The sequence below is a fragment of the Ambystoma mexicanum genome, chromosome 9 (genome assembly GCF_040938575.1).
Source record: "Ambystoma mexicanum isolate Mex_15411 chromosome 9, UKY_AmexF1_1, whole genome shotgun sequence".
Lineage (NCBI taxonomy): Eukaryota > Metazoa > Chordata > Amphibia > Caudata > Ambystomatidae > Ambystoma > Ambystoma mexicanum.
In genome coordinates this window covers 251,014,506-251,027,797 of record NC_090931.1, presented here as the reverse complement: position 1 = coordinate 251,027,797, position 13,292 = coordinate 251,014,506, and the positions used below count along the sequence as shown (strand labels likewise).

At 42.4% G+C, this 13,292-nt stretch overlaps 1 protein-coding gene across 3 annotated transcripts in view; it reads left to right on the top strand.

Annotated features, from left to right (window-relative positions):
• The window catches only part of PKNOX2 (PBX/knotted 1 homeobox 2), a 1,892,972-nt gene that overhangs the window by 654,445 nt on the left and 1,225,235 nt on the right, over nt 1–13,292 (top strand). The gene's annotated exons all lie outside the window — the stretch shown is intronic.

Genomic DNA, 13,292 nt, shown 5'->3' with positions numbered 1-13,292 from the left:
TGGCAGGTCCAAGTCCACTTAAATTCCTTTAGATATTTCACCAATCTATGCTTCCTGAATACCTCATTGCAGCCCCGTTCTCGGGCACAGACAAGGCTGCAAATGGTGCCGGCAGTATCTCACCAGATATGCTTACTGCGCTTCATTAATGGCCCCATTGATCTGCCAACCTTCCATTTGCTTACATAAAGCCTAATTTATAATAATGCCAGACTGATGTGTTTGGTGTGGAGAAGATGAAGGACAAATTGATGCTCTCAGAAATATTGAACATTGAGGCACTGATGTGAAGCAGAAGGACACACATGGATTTTTCCATTGAAAAATGATTTGTAAATCAGTCCCACAAGGAGTAGGAACAGCAGTGCATGCGCCATATTATGAATGAAAGGAAAAAGTAGTGCTAAAGTGAACTTAAGTATTTACATGGATGACCGTGTAGACAGAGGTGTCAGACACTGAATGTCACAGACTGTACTCAATCAATCAATGCTTTATTCAGAATCAATTATTCCATCTAGCACACAACACGACAACATTCAAGCAATAAGTAGGACTACAAAGGTCCATCGTTACATCAGAATAAGGGCACCTTCATCATATTAATACAATTTCATATAAAGAAAAAGAGGGCTGAAAAAATGACTAATTTTCATCGAATACAGTGGTCTGCACAATACTTTTGGTATTACAACAGGAACATATTGGCTTTTAGCCCGTAAGCTGATTGCGCTTCTCAAAAGCTGTGCAAAAGACCAGGAGACTATCTGCCAAATGTGCCCATAGCAAACAAATGGAGGTAGGTCGTGTAAGGGTTTTTAAATTGATTGGGTGACCCGAAATCGTAACAGGTGTGGTGAAAATGCCCCCTCTCAGGGCAATATAGACAATATAAACACAACAGGCAATTTGTCATTCAGCAGTGCCAAACCATACAACAAAATTACAAAAAATAAATAGTATTCCAATATACAAAAATGTAAATCACATACAAATAATCACAATTGTATAAAACATAATGAAACATGTGTTTTAATATACGATTTAGAAGTGTCCAAACTTCTAGCCATTTTCATAAAAGGAGACCTTACAATCTAAAATAGGACTTTACACTAATTACCTACATCTCTGTCCAAAGGTCAGTATGAGAGATACACCTGATATTTAGATATCGATATTACCAACCATGATAATATTCACGCCTATACCTAACATGTTTCTGTCATATACACAATATGCTTGATATTCTTCAGGGGTGTTGAAACACAACTGTATCTCGTCAAAATCTTTTCACCCATACTCATCTGTGAGACAAGAGTTCTTCTACCGTGTTCTTTCACAGAGTGTCACAATCGGCACCACCCTATTAAATAGAAACCGCTACAAACCAAATCCAATACACACACAGTTACATTTCAGCACTACTCTGAACCACAAGGTTCAAATCTTTATCAGTCACAATAAATGTGTCAATCCTAACCACATCTATTGCCATCAACCATACCTGTAATCTCTTGAAATTCAGGATGGTAGCTACTTGATATTGATATTGTATTTGTATCACGCTCGTGCACAAGTGTTTCAGAGCGCAATGAGGCAAGGGAGGGGAACAAGGGAGAACAAAACAATGATCTTACTAGGCCCAGTAACATTGAGAACGCGCAAGTGCATGGGAGAGGGAAAGGGGAAAGTGCATGGGAGGGGGGAGAAGTGGAAAGTGCAGAGCAAAGGAATAGAATACATGAAATAATAAAAGCAATACACAGTGGTATTGCAGCCAGCAAGTGGTAGGTTTAAGGCAACAGAGAGGGTGTGTCTGAAAAGTGCAGAAAAAAAGGGGGGCTGTAGTGTTACAGCTACAGATCCCAGTGCAAGGGATTGCCAGGAGGCTGTGTGGGTGGGTGGCAGGGTGAGCAGGTACCTGATCCCGAAAGTAGGAGGGTGACAATGTGCATGATGCTGAGAAAGTACAGATCAGCAGGGGAGAGGAGGAGAGAAGGCAGAAGCAAAGAGGAAGGTATTGAGGTGCTTCCGTACCGGAGATGGTTCTCCTCAAGTTAATGTATACGCAGACACTCTGAATGTGTCTACTCCAAAGTCAAGGTCATCTAAGTTTTACATAGTCATCCATATCTCTGTAAATGAAGATGGGAAAACCTCATTATGGACTGTCCTCCACCATTCAATATCGTTTGCCCCCAAGCAAATGGTCCAACTATCAATATAAACTCCAGGAAGCACCATGTGGAGACAGTGCCCTTTAACTGTACCAACAGAATAATACCACATTCCTCATGTACCCATCACCAATATTCACCTAAAATCGTGGACAGTAATGCCACCACCAAACCATCACCAGACCCCATACAGGCAACAAGTGTGGTACCCCACAGTCTCAACAATACTCATCAACTCTGTGAGCCCCACAGCTCACCTCATAGGAAAAACTCGACTCACTAGCACAACACCAAAGGCTAGTAGAGAGATCAAATCAGCTCGTTCGGTGGATCAAAATTCCTCATAACATTGTTCATGTCGTCCAATGGTGAATCTACAATGGAATTAATATCAGTCACTAATAGGCTAAAACATAAATGCACCAATCCTTTTTGTTTCAAATTCCAAAACAACCACTGTTCGTATTAGTGTACACTACCTTATGGGAGCAGGGTATGTCGGGACATGTCGAATTATCACTGCTTACCTGTGCACACTAGTTACAGCACTCTCTCCAAGACCATAAAATACAATATGCAATATGTTGCGAAAAACGGGACATGGCAGTTGCCAGCTCTCCACTAAATGCAATGTTAAGTTTATGTCTCAGGCATGTAATCCGTAAGTGATGCGCGCAACACGCTATTCACGCTGAACACTAGACTCAGCACACCGCGCTACTGAGTATACAAATATAATGGCTCTCAATGTTCCTACAACATCAACAAAGGACTACCATCTCTCTTATGGGTACCATGACAACCAGGCTCAGGCCCGTAAACAAAAACACGTCAATACTGCCCCCATCTCATAACGTGGGTACAGCGCCACAATAAGATATCTCTTACCACAATAAGTATGCAGCACCTTATGGTTTTGCATGGACACACACAAATGCGGGAACAGAACACAAGTTATCCACTGTGCTCTACGTCCCTCAAGCCATCCAAACTCACACTGGCACATGCAGGCATTGTAAGTGGTAAAAATACGGTAAACCTTACAGCATAGCAAAATCCCCAATCAACTGGAATTTCACTGCTACAACTTGCAAGGGTCTTAATCATCAAGCCAACTGCAACCAAAATGTATGGCTGGACCATGATCCCACCACTAAATTAAATTACCACAACAAATCACTGCATATATTCATACTCCTTCCAATGCACCAAATGGTGCCCCTCAAGAAATCACAATACAGTAAAGATGTTTATGCATACTGCGAGTCACCATGCACAAGGGGTGTTTCTCATTAAGGCCTGTCAAATGGCTACCAGTCATATGGATACATTTCTATTCAGATGGCAACAATTTCATATTGGTCACCAACTGGCTAGGGCCTTTAATTTTCATCAACACCATACAATAGGGTTGTTTAAGCGTGCTGCCACTCAATATTCTCATTAAGGCCCGTCAAATACCAGTCATATAGATACGTTTCTATTCAGCTTACAACAATTTCTTTCTGATCACCAACTGGCTAGGGCCTTTTTATTTTTATCAACTCCATCCACCTAAAGTCTGTGAAAGCATGGTCTTTGTCCATACAATTGTTGACCAAAGGGGCCATGTCGATCTGATTCTTGAGACAACTCCTGTGTTCAATGATACGTATTTTGCATTTGTGATTGGTCTTACCTACATAAATCACATTGCATAGACATTTGGTCATATATAGAACTTTAGCAGTGTTACAATTTGTGAATACCTTTATTGTCCACATCTTAGGTAGGCCAAAATCTACAGATAGCGTAGTCATGGTTAAGTCACACACTGAGAATCCTCCACAACAATGTTGCCCAACAATAGGTTTCAACCCCCACACCTCAGTGACAGTACATGGTTTATTCAACCAAAATTAAATTATTATGGATCACTATGTCGGGGTGATTTCCCGGGGGTCGGCAGGGCCGTCTGCTGACCTCCGGGGTTGGGGATGCCCCAACTACTCCTGCGTCCCAAAGAAGTATGAGGCACACACAAGAGCAAAGAGTTACTGCTGTTAATTGCACAAACAGACAGGGACAGGTTCTCGGAGCGTAGGTATCCAAGGAACATCTCAGCGGTGATGGACTTGCAGGCCTTTTTTCTAACCGGATGACGGTACTATGTGCGTCACCTGGGAAAACTTGCCCCTAAACCAAACGCTACCCTGGGTTGGCTCCCCGAGTGGTAGAGTCAGTATGAATCAGTATAGGAGGGAATGTTCGTGGTGGAGAAGAGGTCAGGTGGTACACTTGGGCCGTCCCTAAAAATGGTTACATAGAAAGTGTTACATGAAGAAAGTTAGTGGTTGGTTGAATTATGGTGTCATCAGTGATTAGCCCCTCGTATTCTGATTGGTTCATCTGTGAGCCCCCAAGCCTGGGACCATTGTCATTCCCAGCTCGCGATGTACCTGGTGTTGGCAACAATGTATGACTCTGTGTCAGTGGCGGACAATGGACAGGTCTTACTACTGGCTGTTGGGTGCTCCTTTCCCATCGCCACTGGTGTCCAATTTGTAACTTCGTTGTTGCAGTCCGGGTCCCAGACGTGAGACCCTAGAGCTTCTCTAGTCCTTGGAGCTTGGCATCGTATAAGGTCAGCCTGGTCATGTGTTGAGAGACCGTGGCTGAGGCAGAATTACGGGGATTTGATTTGTAGATCTGCTCCGAGGATTGTTTAGCAGTGGCAGGTGTAACCTTGGCGCTGAGAGCGCAGCGTGTAGATCGCAACTTTGCGGCCTTGGCTGTTGGGCTCCCGTCAGGGTTTGTTCTGCATGATCAGCACCTTGCAGCTCCGTCTGAACTGCTACGGGCCTGGGGACTCTGGTTTGTGGCCTACCTTGGCCTAGTCTATGGGTGGCGATATACAGTCCATAATGCGAGGGTCACGAGGTGCGACTTGGGTCCTTATACATTAGTCCATCTACAGGGTGACATCTTAAGGGTTTTAGTAGCAAAAGCGCCTGCAAGCATATACACGAGCTCTTCTGGCATCTTGCATTTCTGCGGTGCGGTAGTTGACCTATGTAAAAAATAACAACGATGCATGTCTGTGAGTGTGTGCGGTCCTATACGTCATAGCACTGAGTATGTTTTTCGTGTGGGTTGGTGTGTGTCTGATCCAGGTGCTTGGCAGCACGTGTGTTCTTGTCTGTTGTGGCTATGTCGTCATGTCATCTCTAACGATGGCGATATTGGTTGTTGACATCTAGTCGAGTTGGTCCATAGAGTTGGTCTCAGCTCCACCTGAGGTCCCACCACGTGCATTGGATGGTGCGCAGCTGGCCTGTGGGTGTGGGACGTGGCCACGGTGGATCTTGATGTCCGGGGCAGCAGTCAGAGGGCTGAACTCATCCCGCGGTGGGTGCTTAGGTTGTGACATCATAGGCCATGGTTTGGACGGAAATTTGGGAAAGGATCGTCCCATTTTCCCTCTTCAACTACATTTCTGATAGTAGTACTCTTCTTATAGGCAGCCAAAGGTTTAAGTAAGGTGTTGCCCAAAAATGTCCTCCTATTTCTGTTTACACAAGATTTGATTTTGTATGACATATTAGTATATGTGTTAACAAAAACTAGATTCTTGGAGGTACACCTATCTTTAGGACCCTCATCGAGTAGTGGCTCATGGTTGTGCTTCATAGATTGTTTCACCAATTTGTTAGGGTAGCCTCTTTTTCTCAACCTGTTGCTCAAATGTGTGGCCTCACTTTTGAAATGTTGTCTGCTGCTACTAGTACGTATAAGACGAAAAAAATTGCCCAAAAGGCAAATTGTTCTTGACATGATTCGCATGCTGGCACTGATACTGAAGGAAGACATTCTTATCAGTCAGCTTGTGGTAAGGGCACACCAATAGACACCCATTAGAACTGTATACAGTATTGTCCAAAAAATTCACCTCAAATGTGTTAATTGAATGAGTACATTTCAAATATCTGTTCTGTTGATTCAGCCACTCAATAAATTCCAAAGACAACTCATTTAAACCAGACCAAATAATCAAAATATCATCAATATAACATAATCAATTCCCTATATTGTTCTTCTAAGGGTTGGTATTGCTATATATAGTCAGTTGTTCCAATTTATTAATGTATGGATTAGCCTGGTTAGGCGCCATGGCTACGCCTTCTATCTGTTGGAAAAACTGGTCTTGGAATTTGAAGAAATTCTAAGTTAGCGCTGTTTCCACACACCACATAATAAAACCATGCATAACCGGGTGGTCATCCAGCCTTGCAGATAGGACCAATGTGGCCTGTTGGGGTATCTGACCGTACAATGATTCAATGTCTAAACCAATCATGATCTGACTGGTTCGATCAAAGGGGAAAGCATCAATTTTGTTAATGTCGCTTCTGGTGTACTGTACAAACAAATCCATATTGGATATAAAATGTCTTAAATATACGTCCGCACATTTAGGGAGCAGTTCTAACAGAGAAGAAACACTTGGAACGGTTGGTCGACCAGGTGGACCTAAAAGATTTTTATGACTCTTTTTGTAGGATGTAGGACTGTGCCCCTTTTCTAACCAAAAACTCAGCTTCTTTCTTAGTTATCCATTCATTCCCTACTGCCCTCTGAAGCTTGGACTCGATCAGGGTAAACAATTCTGCAGAGGGGTCACTCGGGAGTCTACTATAACTTATGGTGTCCGCAAGTAGGCGTTCACATTCCTCAATGTATGGCACTACTGAATGACACATTTCCTTTTGTGTTTATAAGGTTGTTTAAGGGTGCAGCTGTAGACACAGGACACAAAGGTTGAAATGCACCGCTATTTAACATAAATTATGTTTAAAACAACTCCGTCTGTCCCCATAACTACGAGGGGTTTCCCTGCATCAAACAGAACTAAGGATGGTGTCAGAATGTCTGTCAAAAGAAAAATAGTCCAGTGTCCTATGCCCCAAACCTATTATCAGCCCTTACACTCTAAAAAGAAAACTATATAACTAGTTCCACCCTGACTCCGGAAAGGTGGCTCCCTCCTTCAGGATGATTTTATACAGATTGTGACTTGGGGAAATGTCCCTTTTCCACTGGCCATCAGCAGGCCTTTGCATGTGGTTAGGCAGTTTGTGACTGTTGGAGGAATATGCCTTTTCCCCTGGCCGTCACAAGGCCTTTAAATGTGGTTCCACACAGATGAAGGGGGAGGTTTCCCTTCCCCAAGCCTTTCTTAGGCTCTCTTTCAATAATCCCAATGATGTCTGTGGTTTTGCCAGAGGATATATCTTTCCTCCTCAGGTCTTCTCATGTCTTTTACCAAGAGATATTTCTGTCTTCCCCTGGTCTTCTCTTGACTCTTGCCAAAGGATATCTCTCTCTTCTCCTGGTTTTCTCTTGGCTTTTCCCAAAGTATATTCCTCTCTTCCCTTGGTCTTTCTTTCCAGGTCTATGGGTCCTAGACCCCATTCTTAGGGTTATAATGTGTCTCACTCAGGCCCAGTTCACTATCCTACCAGGCATTGTTTGGCACATGAAGTCCTTTGGGATTATTCTAAGCAGTGGTACCTGAAAATGACGATTCTTGCAATCTGAGTGGTTTTTCCCCTACAACTAGATTTACCCTAGGGATTTCCATTTTGCCCCGACTTGGTTCAGCTCCACCCCTCAGGGCCTCAACAGGGTCTTTGCTCTTCCCCCTGCTTTGTAGAGCAATTCCCAATTCATAAACACAGTCCCCTTTATGGATTTTCTCAACCCCGGGGGCTTGATGCATACCCCTGCTCTGTGGGTTGCTCCTCTCTCCGTCTCCCAGCTTCTCCGGGCTTCTCTTGCCCCTGGTAGTCCTGTGGCGGTTCCACAGCCCTGTGACCCTCACAGGTACAGTGGTTTTGCCTTCTGCTCTCCAGCTCCTGGATACCGGTTTCTCCCTCTGTGCTCCTCGTGTCTCAGTGGCGTGCTCCACTGGGACACGTCTGCTGTCTGGCCAGTGGCCCAGTCACCTTTGGTCTTTGTTCTCCATGCAGCAGCTCCCTCCAGCTCGCAGTAACTCCAGGAAGGATCAGATAAAAAGATAAGTAATTCCTCTTTTTTTATCTTTGGCCGGCTTGTGTGTGGTTGAGAACTAGTATGTTCACTTTGGTTCCGCAACGTGCTCTTCAATCCTGTTTTCTTCTTCTTTATACCAGTATCTAAAGAGACATAGCTTTCCATGTTTCCCGTACTCTTCCTTGTCACAGTATGTTTTTTCTCATAGACAGGTCTACTCTGTATAAAGCAACTATAAGTAGCAAGAGGAGGTAAAGAGGATGGGTGTGTTGTGGCCCTAACAGTGTGGGGGGATGTGTTAGGGTTGGAGTGGTAGTTGTTATGCAATGTTCTCCCTCAATAGCCTTCTCTTCCTCCACAGAGGGGGTCCTCTTCCATGGCATCCTCCAGCTGAGTACCACCCGCAGGGGGACTTTCGGGTAGCGGCCTCACCTCCCTGGTCTCATGGGAAGGGTACCCTTCCTCCCCCAGGGTTAATTGAATGATTACATTTCAAATATCTCTTCTGTTGATTCAGCCTCTCAATAAATTCCAAAGACAACTCATATGAACCAGACCAAATAATCAAAATATCATCAATATAACATAATCAATTCCCTATATTGTTCTTCTAAGGGTTGGTATTGCTATATATAGTCACGACATCAAATGATTTGTCACAGTTGATGGTATCCCAGGTTTCTTAGTTTATTAAAACTGGAAGAAGACTTTTTCTCCTCAGTGAAACATATGTTTTTTTTTAACAAAAGAATAGCACATGAAATGCTCTTTATTTGGGCAAATAGCACACTATGTGACTCCATCATTTATGGTTGGTTTAAACCAGCTGGGCTTCTAGGTGCTAATATTTAAACAATTAAATCAAGGTCTTGTGATCAGGCACATGTCCTTTAAGTATGAGCTTCTGCCACGATATCTGGAGTTAAACTTAATTTGAAATATACAAAATTGCCTGATTGAGGGGTTTGCTTAAATCCATGTCTTCTCTTGTAATTTGATATCTGCTGAGTGTCTCTTAACTCCCTGAATGGCATTACTTGTGTCTCTTGGTGATGAAGCTAGAATGCACATAGCATACTGGGTCTGTACAGTCATCAGATTCATTCGCAGTGCATTAGTCAATGTGGACTTGCTGTGTGTAATAGCTCTTAGTCAAAGCGTTACATGAGCTTGCTTTATTGTATCGTCCAAGTAGGATACGTCTATTTCGGGGTGTATTGCCAGGGCTGGGGCCTAATTCATGAGCCCTAGAACCATCCTGCAAAATATATTTTGAATTTTCTGCAATTTATTGGTTTGTTGAATGCCCCCAAATTCCTATTTCGTACTTAGCCACAGCGTTGACCACCTTCTTACTTAATGTCCTGCCCATGTACATAAAAACACTGTTATGTTTCACACGTCCTTGCTAAATATCAGAAGTGCTTACTTTTTAACATTTAGACTTAAACCAATGTTACGATGCATTTTGAATAAGCGTCTGCTCGTATTTGAAGAGAAGTTGGTGTTCTGGCTACCGTCGACATATGCCAAGATTGGGATCTTAAAGCCCGTTATACGAGGAACATCAGCCCTGGTTTTATACAAAAACTCTCTGTGAGAGTTTGTAAAAAATGTAAACAAGAAAGGGGCTTAAATACGTCCTTGTCTGACCCCCTTCTTTACAGTTATGCATGCAGGTACCAAATGTTCTTTACCATAGCGCCCACAACACCATTGCTTTCAGGTATTGAAATAATACCTCGTACCAAAGCCTTTTGGAATTCCAATATTGGATAAGATGTACCAAAGATCTTGGTGGTCGACAGAATCCAAAGCTGCTGCTAAATCCATAAATGTTGCTTATAGATTCTCCACTTTGCATATAGATTCTGCTCTTTGCATATAGATTCTCCTCTTCGCATATAGATTCTCCTCCTTTACAAAAACTGAGCTCGCAGCAAGCAAATGCAAGCTCTCAGTGTTTGATATTCAGTGCCAAAATGTGCTCTAAGACCCAGCCCTCTAGGGGAAAGGATATTATTGTCACCCCCCTAAGTTTGCATTCTCTCCTGAACCACACTCCCAACGAGGTGAAATGAGTTGCCAAGCAGTGAGATGCACCAGTTGCTGCTCAAGCTGAGTGTGTCTCAATTCTTATGAATAGGACAGCCAGTCACCTGCTTCCAGCTACCGGAAAATATGCTATGGGCAATTATCTCGGTAAATGCCTTGCTGAGTAGTGCAGCCCATATTATGTATTAAAGAAATCAAGCGACAAAAAGGCAGGACTCGGGCTCTTGCTCAGATTTCAAACAAAAATGGCTGCCAATATTTCTCTAACGGTAATCATGTCTGAGAAATTGTCAGCAAAGTCTTCTGCCACCTTGTTTGAGGCGTGTTTGAAGTTAGAAAATGTGATGAATTGTTTGTATTGAATTGTTCGGGAATTTTGCACATTATTTCGAAATAAATAGATGGGTTGGGTAAGGGAATTAAAATAGGGTGGAGGGATGTGGGGGGTGCAACAGGAGGTCTCACCCTGCATTAAAAAAAGGCAACACATTGAACAAAAAGAGCTAAAAAACGAAATGTTCGAAATTATTTGTTTTGGGCCTCGTTTTTCCCCATTATTTTAACATAGATCTCCTGATGTGAATAAACCAGGCCAAACCACCCCCATATGACTGTCTAAACCAGGGTTGTCCAACTCCAGGCCTCAATGGCTGGAATCCTGCAGGGTTTTCAGGATACCCTTCATTAATATTCATGAGAAAAAATGTGCATACATTTAGAATCATGGTATGCAAATTTATCTCATGAATATTAATGAAGGATATACGGAAAATCCATCATGCTTCCAGGCCTCGAGTCCTGCAGTTGCACAGCCCTGGTTTAAACTAGCCCTCACTGTTTCCAGCCAGGTCAATGTCGTCAAGATTTAGATCATGCTAAAATACCTTTATGTCTTGCCCTACCCATTAATCTTAGAACGTTTTGTGGATTCTAACGAGCTCTGATCAAAGTGACAATACATGTCCACTTATTTTTACGTGAGCCAAAATCGTGCAACTTGGTCACTCAAGTCAGACAACTAAAAAACGTTTGATTACATTAACAATTTACACCTCTGCATCTTTCAATGCTTAGGTATCTCATAACAACTGAGGTGACTTTAAATGTTGTGCCTCTGATTAGGCTCCAAAATGTAAGATTAAAAGGCATCAAGATACATGCTGTCAATTGTACAGCGATTGCTACATTCCATTAATAGTAGAGAATACGCACTCTTTTCTGAATCTAGTGTTAGTGTTTGTTCTGCCTCATTCCACAAAACGTCAGCAGCAGCGGGCATATTTTTATCCTAGGAAATGTTACTTTTCTACTTCGTTAAGAGCATTTACCAATTAAAAACACAGTGCCATATCATGCCGTGATAAAGATCTTTAATTCATCAATGGGTATAGTCTGTTCTCCAGACCTCTACTTCTTTGAAACCCTTTTGGCCGATTCACGAGGAAGTTACCAGGACTAACTCTAATTTTTATCTATAAGGAGACTATTCGATTAAAAAAGAAGTGATTGATAATAACTCGCACTTGTTCTTCTCTTTGTAAGAGGTAGGAGTAAAGCAGAGATGCTGAATGAATGGAGAATGATTTTTGGAGGAACACATTTTGAAAGCAGAAACATTAAGGTTTATTTTTCTAGATACTTAGTTTAGCAAGCAGATCAGACTCAAAACATTGTTTTATCACACATATATTTTGTGAAAATGACAAAGATGATTATTGCATTATGTATCCTCTCTTTTTAATGTGTTTTCTAAGTCACACACCTATGTAGTGCAATAGATTAATTATTGTTTGTGATCATTTATAACACTTATATAGGAGGGAGGGCTGGTGATTGTGAGATAATGAAAGGCCCCTTAGGTATTATCCAAGGTATAGCCAAGGGCTGTGGGTAAGGGAAGGTTACTATCCCAAGTGATCATGATCTCTCCCAAGATCAGTAAAGCTATTCACACAAAGGAGTTATGCAACTAAAAAGGAAAGTGAATGTTTTTAAGCTGCTCGTCAAGTTTGAATGTTTGGAATGAGGTCTATACCAGAGATTGTAGACTCCATTCCAATCATTCTGATTGAATGAAAGGAGGGGTATACTTGAGACCCTAGTGCTAATTAGGCAATACTGTCTCATTTCAAGGGGTTTACCTGGTATTAACAGCCCTCTTCCCAAGATAAAGGCCGATGTGAAGCAAGGGCATTTAATGAGGGCAAAGCGATGTAACAACCTGGTAACGGCCTGAGGAGGGGGGCATTATAGATATAAGAACATTGCTCCCTGTGCAAGTAGAAGCTACTGTTTAAAACTAGAATGGACAAATGAGATACATTGAATGTTGGGACAACGGACTTATATCAGCCATTACTGCCCATAGCCAATGCATTGTCTACAGCCAACATTCCAATGTTCTAATATATTCCAGCCAGGTAAATCCTAAACCCCCAGCAATGAATTGTTCTCATACCACAGGCAAACATCTGGGGTTTCATAGCTGTTTTTAAAAAAAAGAGAATCTGGCTTCACACATGCTGCATGGGCCAAGTTGCATTATAAAAATTACAAACCAAGGTGGCTGCTGGAAATAGTAATGAAAGCATGTCCCTTTACTATTTCGGTGGCCACGATGAGGTAGGCAAGATGAGGAGCAGGATACCTGAGCAGAGGAGACAAATAAGTGGTGTAGGTTGTAGTGTGATCAGGACAGAGGATGTGAGACTCCTTGTAACAGGAGCATTCAGGCAACAGAAAAAGATGGCAACTCACAAGAGGGATGCCGGGATGGAACACAGGTTCTCACTGTTGTATTCAGCCATAGTCCTGGCAACATGATTTGCTGGCCCCTTTCCCATAGTTGCTTATTCATTTTAAAGACCCAGCTTGAATATTTTAAAAAACATTATATATTTACAATTTGACGTGACTGTCATGCTCATTCACAAACACTCTACCAGCAGTATCTCAAACTCACTCCTGGAGAGAGGGCACTTGATTCAAAAAGAAGTTAACAAAAATACTCTAACTTACTCCTGATATTGT